This window comes from Tachypleus tridentatus, chromosome 10, assembly GCF_004210375.1.
Source record: "Tachypleus tridentatus isolate NWPU-2018 chromosome 10, ASM421037v1, whole genome shotgun sequence".
NCBI classification, from domain to species: domain Eukaryota; kingdom Metazoa; phylum Arthropoda; class Merostomata; order Xiphosura; family Limulidae; genus Tachypleus; species Tachypleus tridentatus.
This window is the reverse complement of record NC_134834.1, coordinates 135,093,710-135,106,266: the sequence shown is the minus strand read 5'-3', so window position 1 is coordinate 135,106,266 and position 12,557 is coordinate 135,093,710. Positions and strand designations below refer to the sequence as shown.

General features: G+C 35.6%; 1 long non-coding RNA gene across 1 annotated transcript; it reads left to right on the top strand.

The window, feature by feature from the left end:
- Window positions 1–4,553: 4,553 nt before the first annotated feature.
- Window positions 4,554–9,770, top strand: LOC143230381 (uncharacterized). Its single transcript, XR_013016421.1, has 2 exons — window positions 4,554–4,814; window positions 6,568–9,770. It is a non-coding gene; the product is annotated as an uncharacterized LOC143230381 (long non-coding RNA).
- The last annotated feature ends 2,787 nt before the right edge of the window (window positions 9,771–12,557 follow it).

The following is a 12,557-nucleotide window of genomic DNA, read 5'->3' as shown; positions in this document are numbered from 1 at the left end:
GTAGTGGCTCGATCATGCTGTGGGGTTCCTTCAGCTCTTTTGGTGTAGGCAGCCTTCACTACGTCAACGGAATCATGAAAAAAGAAGAGTACGTTGATATATTAGGCACTTATATAAAGAATGATGCTCGGAACTTGCGGCTTGGACGTCGTTGGATCTTCCAGCACGACAATGACCCTAAGCACACATCGAAATATGTGTAATCCTGGTTGCAGAGGAACCATATAAGCGTGCTGGAGTGGCCATCGCAGTCACCCGATCTCAACCCAATTGAAAATGTTTGGCATGAGTTGAAGACCAGGGTTCATCAGCGTCATCTAAAATTTGTAAAAAATAATGGAAGAAAATACCAGTCGAGTACTGTCAAACGATCATGGAGGGCTATGAGGAGAGATTGTGCCAAGTAATTCACCTGAAAAGCTACACAACTGATCATTAAAGTAGATGCACGAACACTTTCTGCCCCTTCTATGTTTGGTTATTTGTTTATAAACAGTTTATTTCTCGTTCAATTTACATAAAAACATTATGTAGATGTGTTTTAGTACAATATTTATAATATATCATACTTTCATTATCCTAATCGTGATACTTTTTAAGTTATGAGAAAAAAACTACTCACGACGCAGGGGTACGAAAACTTTCTGTCGTAACTGTGAACTTATTCTGAAAAATGACGCAGTAAATTGTTGAGAACGAAATAAAAAGAATGCTAAAAAAGTAATTAAAAAGCATATTATAGCACGGGGAGGCCTAAATGTTATAATAAGTGAATAAAGAACAGGTGTGATTGTGTTCAAGGTAGTGTCTTCACAACTCTAGAAATTTGATATGGTTGAGAGAATAATAAAAATAGTAACAGCTTTTATGTTAAAGCATCCCAAGTAATGTTTCTTAAACACAAGCTGAGGGTATAAAAATCCAGTTCAAATTATTCCTAATATTAGACAGAGTCGTCCTTTATTAGCAACTGTTAAACAAATAACAACAGGTGCTGTTACCGCTCTTTTTTCAACTTTTCCTAACCGAACAATGAGACTGATTAAGGTAGTTAAAATACTCTACACTTAAAAGCATGGAACGTGTTCAGAAACATACTGTTGCTCGAATCTAGAACCATCTTATTAGTAGCCCTAATGCAATATTTCCGTTTAAATAAAGTCACCAAATTCTAATTATATGTATTACTTACTTTATATTATCAAAAGAAATGTTGTTGTCTCTTTATTACAAGTTACTTTGTGTCTCTGTGTAAAGGAAATTCAAATTCATAGCTAGTTTTTCATCGTCCTCTTGTAGAAAATCTGTTTAAAGAAATAAACTAACAAAAACAATTTGCATTGTTTCAGTAAAAGATTTTAAGTTTTGATAATTTTAAACGTATTTCTAGTTGATTAAGAGTTTTCTCTTTAAACAGATATAAACACTTATTTATACGAAAAAAATTCCCTCACCTTTTCACATAAATAAATATTAAGAATAAAAACGAAAGTAAATCGTTATTCGCAACTTACAGCAAAGGTTTTTCTACAATACGAATCCTAGCAGACAGATGTTGTTGTTGTGTGGAGTCAAATACACTGAAATAAAAGAACAAGACGAGTCTTTAGGCGATGTTTTTCTATATGTTTGGGTGTGTGTTTTATTCTTATAGCAAAGCCATGTCGGGCTATCTGCTGATTGTATGTTTGCACAGGAAGTTTTAATATCGATAAAACAAAGTGTCTAGGCAAATTTTTATATTTATATTTGTTTTTCTTTGAATTGCAAATAACATTTATAAATCTAAACAATCAGTTTGTTAAACATGCTAAATTGGAATGCTTATATAACATCACCACTCAGTAACGTAGATCAATCTCAGTCGGCATCATAGTCCCAGTCAACATCTTTGATTACTTTGGATATTTTCAGCTAAAAATAATACCTAAGCCTAAAAACTACTTCTGAAAAATTATAGAAAATAATCTATACAGAGACTGCGAAATTTAAACACTTTTGAAGGTCACTGAAATTACTTAGAACTTCTTTATATAAATTTAGTGTCCGTGAGTCTCTCACAAACGAAAGTTGGACTGAAGAAGACGCGTGAAAACATCTAAATCTCTTTCCATGCTTATAAATTGTTTATTAATATATTTTCTAACAAGAATGATCTCTTTACACCTGAACTCCTACATAGAAGATTCATTTCAATCGTTACTAACTAAATTTAAAAGAATTGTCTCAACAACAAACAGCATCTAAAATACAAATGTTTGTGTAGTTCCAAGGCTTCCAATGAAGACAAAACTGCACCCGAAACAAAAACTAAGTTATTTGCATGTGTATAACATTTCGGAATACGGTTATTTCCTCATCAACAATGTCTTGGAACAGCGTGTACTAAAATATACCAGAGAAGGTTAAGCCTTCAGGATTTCTTTTTCTATATAAAAATGAATTACATTTCATCAAAGAAACTTTGTCGTCCTTGCAAACAAAGATCGTTTTCTAACCAGCAAAACAATCGATCAAATACAAAGTACAATTTCTAAAGAAATTACTTGCACAACCCCAAAACAGTATTTAGTCCATACAATGTAACAGATACAATCACCAGTACGTAGGACAGTCCCAAACGACTCTTGGATAGCGTTTCAACAACCATAAAATTTCTATTAACAGCAACAACAAAAAATCTCCCTGTTGCCAAACACTTTAAATAATCCAGATGTTCTATTAGTGACGCAACTCACAACGACATTAAAATATATTTCAAAACTAAAGTTCGCAGAAAGACAAAAGAAGCTTATTCGATTGAAAAATTAAATGTTTTTAACCTGTTGGAATAAATCTACATTATTAAACCAGTGGTTTCCGATCAATTTGTTCATGTGCTCAACCCGTAATTTGAACCCGTAATGTTCACTCTTTCACCCGTGGGGACGTTAAAATGGCCATTATTCATCAGTAAAAGAATAGGCGAAGATACGAGTTTTTTTTGTTTGGAGACCTGAGCTAGTCAGACGTGCCAATATCTCCGCCAATATGCTATTCAGAACGAAACGTTCATCCTTGCCAGTCAGGCCGTTAGTGCCGCCGGTAATCGTCGACGACCTACCGCCGAACCTCACGCCGTACCAAGTCGCCATGTTGATTGCCCGAGCCAAGCCTGGGGCAACTATCGAACCGTCCAGGACCCGTATTTTACGCCGGGGCGGAATCATCATCCAACCAGCTACTACTGCAGACCAAATTTATCTGTGCCAGCCATGGAACACTGAATTTAAAGTAAGTTGTTCCCCCACTAAAAGTCCAGTCAATCTTTATTCTGTATTCCTCAGGGGCGTCGACCCATCAATTCAACCAGAAGAAATTAGACAAACCATAGAACCCCAAATACAAGCCAAGATATATGCAGTTCATCGAATTTATTCCAAGAACAGTAATCATCCCACACACTTCATGAAGATAGTGACAACGTCGAAGTACAGTGCTGACTGTATTTTACGTGACGGCTGTTATTATCATATATTTCATTTTAGAGCCGAACGCCCACATCAACGACCACTCAATAATGGTTCAAACAAAGCACCTAGATATCGCAAACAAACAACGGAAATCTTCCAACATGAAACTACCAAAATACCGCCGAGTCCAGACCTCATTAGAAGAAACATGAAGACAGATTCAGACAACTCGACTCAGAAGACGACAACTCCCATTGTTAGCAACACGCCAAGTTCCAGTAGTTCAAGAAAGAAAAAGGGCAGTTCATGCCAGACTTCAATCCCAGTTCCACAGAATTCAACAACCAGCCAGACTCAAACCATTACCAAGATAACCATCGACGCGACAGTACAAACTGAAAAACAATCTACCTCCACGCAGAAAACTTAAACCAAAATCTCGAGAAGAAACAAAGCATCACAGACCAGCGAATAACAACTCACCGAAGAACAGCCAGTAGTTTCACCACCGAGACCACGTTTTTCACTTGCACCAATGGGCTTCAAGTGTGGAAACAAGTTCATGACGAAGTTACTACCTGATCTACAAGACTGCAGCTAACAGTTTCCACGTATACCACCAACATAGTTCATCAGTTGTTTTTTTTTGTGTTTTTTCTTCCCAGCTACTTCCGGGCACGGTCTGGGTAGATTATTCGGCGCCCAGGCCGTGAAAGTGGGTTTTCTCGGGGTACTCCCGTTTCCCCCCACAGCAAAATCTCTGGCATCGGACCTGCAGGTCCCAGCCTCATTCCGAAAAGGGCCGTTTACCCAGTCACAGGGTATCTAATCAATCATAGTAAATTTTAAAAATCAATTCGCCAGCCGTTAGTATACTCCGTCCTCGAGCCAAGGTCTGGCTCACTTCACTTTCGCTGCTCTCGTCCAGTTCTCCCGTCCTTCCTCCTCTCACTCACAAATACCCCACTCCATTTTTGAAATATTAAAAAAACAAAGTAAAAATTCCACGGATATTTTAAAAATTTCTCATGTAAGGGGACGAAGAGGAACTACAACGTTCCTGAACACCCCAGTTGGAGAGAGAACTCTTCTGATTTCTCTCTCTCTAAACTAAACCCCTGCCACGTTAGTTTGCGTTTTTGGCGAAGAGATGGCGTTGGATGCTGATGACTAGTTGCCTTCCCTTTAATTTTGCACTGATAAATTAGGGACGGCTATGATTTCGACATGATTTTTAGCGTTATTATGTATACACTATACTACTACTAGTAGTACAGTACTGTGGCACCGTGGTTATACAAAGATACTGTGATGAACCAACAAATCAATTTAGGATTGTCTGAAAAAGTGCATGTGAGCAAGGTTAGTACTGAGTACTAGACTTAACGCTAGTGGCCTCAGTTGCAATGTATTAGCATAAGGCTCAACGTTATGTTATCTGAGAACCGAGTGACAATAACGTTAGGCCTAAATACTGTAACTAGTTTAGTGCAAGTACACTGGAAACGCTCCCGTAGCTTAGAATAATGAAATGGACTATTTTCAATTTAAGGCTGTCGTTTTAAATTTGCTTTCGCATCCAGATAAAAGTTTCAGACATATGCCTATTTTGTTGGCTGAGCTAAAGTCTCGAGGTCAAAACTGAGCTTAAAGTTGAGGTTACAACTCATTTTTGAGATATTTGATTAGAATTAAGGTACTGTAGCGTAGGCCTAACCCAGTATTTTGTAGTTCAATATACAGTACAGTTTACAATTGATTATATGTTATGAATGTGTACTAGTACAAAATGATCACTGTGTATATAGGCTACAACAGTATGTGGTGTTATATATGCAAAAACGGCTCGTTTGGGCTGAGAAAACACTTTACATAGAAGAGCGAACAACGTTTCGACCTTCTTCGGTCATCGTCAGGTTCACAAAGAAAGAGGTAACTGACCGGAAGCTGACCACATGTTTGAAAGGGGGTTGTGTAACTGTGTGTCGAATTGTAGAGGGCGGTATTAGATGTTTGAATATATAATTTTATTTATTATATTAATATAGGTATAAAGGTATATTTGGCAAAAATTAGTAACAAAATATGACATTCCAATTAATACCAAATTTATTCAAAAACCCGGCACAAAACTGAGGTCTATACTATGTAAAAACTACACTGACAAACACCACACCAACATTATTTATAAAATACAATGTGATAACTGCCACGACTTCTATATTGAGAAACAAGTAGAAAATGGAAACCAGATTCAAAGAACATAAAAAGTCACCTTCACACGTTTTCGAACACTGCAAGTCAAATAAACACAACATAACCATAGAAAACACTCAAATACTAAATAAAGAAACAAACGTAAAATTAAAGAAGCCTTACTTATACAACAACTTAAACCCAAAATAAACCAATATAAAGGAACGCCTTTATACCTATATTAATATAATAAATAAAATTATATATTCAAACATCTAATACCGCCCTCTACAATTCGACACACAGTTACACAACCCCCTTTCAAACATGTGGTCAGCTTCCGGTCAGTTACCTCTTTCTTTGTGAACCTGACGATGACCGAAGAAGGTCGAAACGTTGTTCGCTCTTCTATGTAAAGTGTTTTCTCAGCCCAAACGAGCCGTTTTTGCATATATATTTCTCAACAAGTGGGTTTCTCGTCATCACTGAGTATGTGGTGTTGATCACAAATTGTTTTAGAATACTTTTTGGCTCACAGTGGATTTGAATATTACCCCTGACATTGCTTCTTGTATACAGCTACCATTAGCAATAACCTTAATGAAAATTTTGCAATGACTGAAAATTAATTCTCCTAAAATGGATTGAAACCAGTTTCGAATTGATTCGAATGGTTTTCAACTAATCAGAATGCAGCAAATCAATAAAGGTATTTATGAATGCATGTTTATATGTTGATTGACCCAGTACAACTTTCCAACAATCTTTGTCTAAATGTAGACATAGAGTTTAGTATGTTTGACTGCCTCACCAACATTTTTCTTTATTAAGTTCGGTGCTTTTCTAATAATTATAACTATATATGATCCATATTCTTTGGTGTTTGTTTTTTTTTCCATTTTGTTTCTGTATTTTTCAGACTGCAAGATGAAGTGTGTTCAATTAAGTGATCCACAAAAGAGAAAACTGGCAAAAAAGAAACCAACAAAATGCTTTGGATTTAGTGGCCAAGACTGGAAAACTGACTAATTTTTTCTCTCAACTTACACAACATGATTTTACCAATCAAAACCAATCACCACCATCAGAGGTCACTTGTACTGCACCTGACTAAAAAAAATTGAAGTTGAGCCAAGTTCCACATCTACAAGTACCTCTTTGTCCACTTCAAGGTCAGAACATCATGATGACATTGAGGTGTCATAGGCTGGTTCAACTGGCACATGTCTCACAACTGATCTCACTTTGCTTGTAAATTCTCCTGATATCTCTAGTGTTAATGTTTATGCCAGTTGCTCTACAAGACAGTGTGAAGTTGAAATAATTGCTGAAAATGAAAATCTATTGGATTATGGTAAAATGCTTCAGTCTACAAAAGATTAAGAAACTAAAGCAAAAGGTTGTGGCTCAGTTTCTCTGCTGATGATGAGGTTTATTGGACTGCTTGTGGATCCACTGACTGTCAACACCATAATGGGCCATTTGGCATATTTTGCCAGACATTCAATAGTGGCAAGCCAACAAGATACTGTTCCCCAAAAATTTTCTTTGGGGTAAAAACCAATGGTGAGCAATACAAGAGAGCAGCTATTGTATTCACCATCAACAAGATCAGCTTATTGCTTTGCTTGTAAACTTTTTCCCTCTAAATTTTCCTCACGTTTTGTTGAAAGAGAATGGTTCAGTGACTGGCAAAATACTATTGTAATTGATCATCATGAAAGAATCACTACTCACCAAGACTCTATCCTAACATGCTTAACTCACAGACAAGGTTTAGGCTTGCAACAAGATTTGGAAAAACAAATTAAAGAAGAATGCAATTTCTGGGAGCATGTTTTGGAGCATATAACAGCTGAAAAATTTGGTTCACTGCAAAATGGGAATTTTTTAGGGCTGCTTGAGCTCATAAGTTAGTTTGATCCATTTTTAGCAGGGAACATTTCGAAATATGGAAATTCTGAAAAAGGAAATCCTTCTTACTTGTCCTAAACCACCTGTGAAGAACTCATTGAATCAATGGCTCAGAAGGTCCACATGTTCATTGTTGATGAAGTAAATTCTTCTGGTTATTTTAGCTTGTCATTTGACACCAGATCTATCACTTATAGATCAGTTAAGTGTTGTACTTCGATACTTAAAAGATGGGCAGGGCAGCCTTTGAACGCTTTTTAACTCTTCTGGAACTGAAAAGTCATACTAGTGAGGAAATGGCAAACCAGGTACTGATGTACTTACGTGAAGTTTGCAAACTTAATTTTTCAAAATGTAGGGGTCTGTCTTACGACAATGCTGCTAACATGTCTGGGCATTATAAAGGGATGCAGCAGAAGATTTTGGAAGAAGAAAAGTTTGCCATATAAGTGCCCTGTGCACCCCATTCACTAAATCTGGAAGGCCGGAGTGCTGTTTTTGCAGTCAAGTGGCAATTAATAATTTTCAACCAGCTGGTGGAAAATTCTTAAAGCATGTCAAAATCCCTATCTGATACCAGATGAGAGGGAAATGGTATGGCAATAACAGCAATTTTAAAGTCTTTCTTTAAGATTTTGGAAGTTCTAGAATGTCTAGTTGAAGACTGGTCACAAAAGGGAGACACTATAAGAGAAACAATGTTACAAATAAGATGCAATAGCTATAATTTGTTTTTATGTTAATCGTGTGGGATGAGATTTTGCAAAAGTTTCATAAAGGAAGTCAAGTTCTGCAAAATGAGGATGTGAACTTAAAACACGTGCAGATGTGTACACGTCATTAGCTTATCAACTACGCACTTTAAGGAATGACTTGGAAAATTTTGAAGCAGTTGCAAAGGAATTATTACCAGATGTTGATTACAATGCAGCAGCTCAAACTCACAAAATATCAGAAAGGTACTCAATGATGGAAACTCACAAGAAGTAGATCTGAATGCCAGAGATAAATTTCATATCTAGAAACTAGAAACCCAGATGAGAAGAAGTGTACAAAGAAATAGCAAACAGATTTTCTTTCCTAAGTGATGTGTCAAATGATGTCACTTCATCTGTTGAAACTGAAAGGTGCTCTCAGTGTTTCAAAAAGCTAACAGATGCTTACCCAGAGGACTTGAACACTGATATCTCTGCCGAGCATCAGCAGTTTCACTCATGTGCGCCACAAGTTCAGTGCAACACAAACTGTAAAAACCAGATTCAGTCAGGCTGAACTTGATAAAGTAATTTTAGAAGACAAAATTGAGTGTCCATTTCCAAACATAGACATTACATTGCATATATTTTTAACATTAATAGTCAAAAATTGCACAGCTGAGCATTCATTTTCTCAACTGAAGCATATTAAAAATCCCAACAGAACAACTATGCGACAAGACAGGCTGGATACCTTGTCTCTGCTAAGTATAAAAGCAGATTTGTTATGCTAAATTAGTTTTGAGGACTTGATCAAAGACTTTGGAATTAACAAATCTAGAAGAAAACTTTTTAAAATTTAAATCAATAATAAGGTATAAGTAAATAATTTGCTTACAGGGTTTTAAGTTCAAAGTGAGAATTTTTTTTAATAAAAGAGTTTTGAGTAAATTTTTCATTTTTGTTAACATTAAAGTGAGAATTGTTAACTCAGAGTGAAAAAAAATATACAGTAAAACATTTTTTTTTTAAATTATCATTAATCAAAGAACTGATTTCCTTCATTTTAATAAAAGGCCTCAGTCATTGCTTGATTTTGATCCATGCCCCATCTGTTCAATAAATAAAATAAAAATTTTATTTAATATAGTTGTGGGGTCTGACCTGGAAGAAAACTGAAGGGTTATCAATTTTCAAACTTTTATTTAACTTTTAGCACTTAATTGAGTCTTAATGTCTTGTCAGGGGGCACTATTGTTTGGCTGTGCTTAGGGCATCAGTTGCCCTTAATCTGGCCCTGTGTGTGTATATATATACACACACACACACAAAATTATTTTAAAATTTAACCAACGTTTTGCACTTAGTGCTTCTTTAGGGTTAATATACACAACTGTTTGATATTAGAATATTTGTTACCTATAATGTTCTATCTCTCGAGTCTGCAGTAACGTGCATCTAACAATGTATAAATTATTATTGTTCTCATATTATAATAAATTTATACTAACTATATAGTGACATATTCTTGATGTAAGTGTCCATACCCATACCAGCCGTTCTGAACTACATTATTTTCTCCATTTCCCACAGTCTTTCGCAGTTACTTAATATTAATTGTATTTCTGTTGTTTAATTTGATTTTATCTTTATGGAAATTAGTTAAGAATTATTATGAACTTTTACACACACCTTTGATACAAAACTAAACCTGACACAAACAACTCTAGGTTATGATTGGCTAGTTCTCAAAGCCAACTCACATTAAACATCTGGTTTACGTGATATCAACATCTGAACCTATATATTTCACATTTATTAAACATAACCCTTTATTCTCCAGAAGAATAGTCAACTATTCGAAATCGCTCGAGTTTTTGGTCTCATTTTGAAAATAAACATGTTAGTCATATAACAGCAGAGTAGAAATGATAACTCATTTTTAACACGGGATAACTTCTTTAGTCATTAAACTTACTCGTATATTCTACTATTTTCTTGTTCACTGATTTCTCGTGTTTATATCCTTCCCTTGTTTCTAGGCTTCTCTGTTCTTAACTTTCATGCATACTCTAATAGACATCTAAATGAAATCATTAAAAATACAAGTGACAACAATATATACCAAAATCAATTGAATATTTCAATAAAAATAATCAAAACAAGAGTAAGAATTCCAAGGTATGGAAAGTAGGCATGTGATGCCTTCCTACCTTCTTACGTATGTTTTTTTCAAAATATTTTGTTTATTCTAAATATTTGCAGTTTCACATAAGACTTCAAGAAAGCCATTAAGTTGATTTTATTGTAGCTACTTTTTCTTTGCCCTTCTACTGGAGGTAAAGCATGAGTGACTTAGCTGTGAAGCTGCATTTTGTAAAATGAGAAGTTCCACAGTAATTTGACTAGTGTCCTCAGATAATAGTTCGAGTGATGTTTGGAGGATAGAATTTCCGTGATGTTTGAATAGAAAATATTAGTTATATGGATAGTGGCAGTTTCACTGGGTATGTCTAACATTACTAATTTAACTAAGTAATAATATTTAGTCAGTCTTGTAAACCATCTTCTACGACTTGGTCAGTTTGGAAATAATTTTTGAAGGAGTATAGTCAGCCTGGTCAATTCACAATTCCAATAAAGTTAATTGTCCCTAACATACAAGATGAAACACACGTGTTGTTGATTTGTGCTTTGTAATTTCAAAGATTGTTTTTTTTTTTCTATGTGTATTACATTTCATTCATAATTCAAACTCAGTTTAAGCAGAACTCAGCATTTATTCTCAATTCATTTTGCAAAACCTCTCTTTATGTTGCAGATCTGCCTAATTTACTATTTTAAGAAATAAATTTACTTTCAAACAAGAGCTAGAGCTGGTTGCTAAAAGTCATTTGTATTAGGGAGTTTTAGGCTAAGGAGTTGTTCTCTCTTTTGGGTATCAAACATTCACCAATGCTTTAAAAGTCCATGACTTCGATATCTCTGCAATCACAAACATTGGGCGCAAACTAATGAAGACAATAAACCATAGAGCAGTTGAGAATCTCTTTAAACAACTATCCTGTTAATGGAACTGGGATTGTTAAGAAATCTCAGATGATTCTTGAATACCATATCATACCCTCAACATCAGCAGTATCTCAACCAGGAATTGTAAGTTTTAGGTGCAACAAAATGTGAGGCAGGTATCCAGATACCTTCATCATACACAAGTCATATTGAGGAATAACCAGTCAACCACACTGGTGTCCAGTAAATGAGAAGGATATTTTGGTCCTCCGCATTTTAATGCTGAAACCTATGCTAATAATGCTTCTGCCAAGTCGTCATCTTTTTTAAAAAAACAAAACAAAGTTCACACTTCAGGTGTGATATGTATGTTACTTTCAACTGAAATGTCCATAATTTGTCAAGCAGCAAGGTAAATAAAGCTATTGGTTTTGACCAATAGCTCAGTAAGCGCAAAAGACCCAACCATGGCCGGGTGGTTAAGGCACTCGACTCATAATCCGAGGGTCGCAGGTTCGAATCCCTGTCACACCAAACATTCTCACCCTTTCAGACATGGGGGCATTATAATGTGATTGTCAATCCCACTATTAGTTGGTAAAAGAGTAGCCCAAGAGTTGGTGGTGGATGGTGATGACTAGCTGACTTTCCTCTAGTCTTACACTGCTAAATTAGGGACGGCTAACACAGATAGCCCTCGTGTAGCTTTGAGCGAAATTCAAATCAAACCTAACAATACCCATACTATACTGAGCAGTAGGGTTGGTAAGGCTATTGTATTTGAATGTTAATCAGATTCAGAAGAACCAACAGCAAAAGGTAAATGTTCTTCTATAGCTCTGGAAAGCCAACTGAGTACTAGTTGTCACTGGCCACTGATTTTAGGAAGCATGGAAATCAACTTACTCCAAACAATTTTTTGAAGCTTTGTTAAACTTGGTACCTGTCTCACAGATACAGGTAACATATACCCAATCAAATAGTGTTCTGGCTTTCCAGGAGTACTGGAGATATAACCCATATTAAGATACAACATGATAATGGATGGCATAATATAATCTTCAGTAATGACTGTCACAAAGAAGGATTGTACAACAAGATTCTATGTTGGTTGTAGTTAGGTGAATTCGGTAACTTGCCTTTATACCTTATTTTTTCTGCTATGATTTGATAGGTTCCCATTGGTTCAAACTGGATCTTGTAATCTAACAATGTTTTTAGCATACGAAATGACTTGTATGAGCTTCACACAATGTCATTAAGCCAGTGCAATACATATATATTTGAG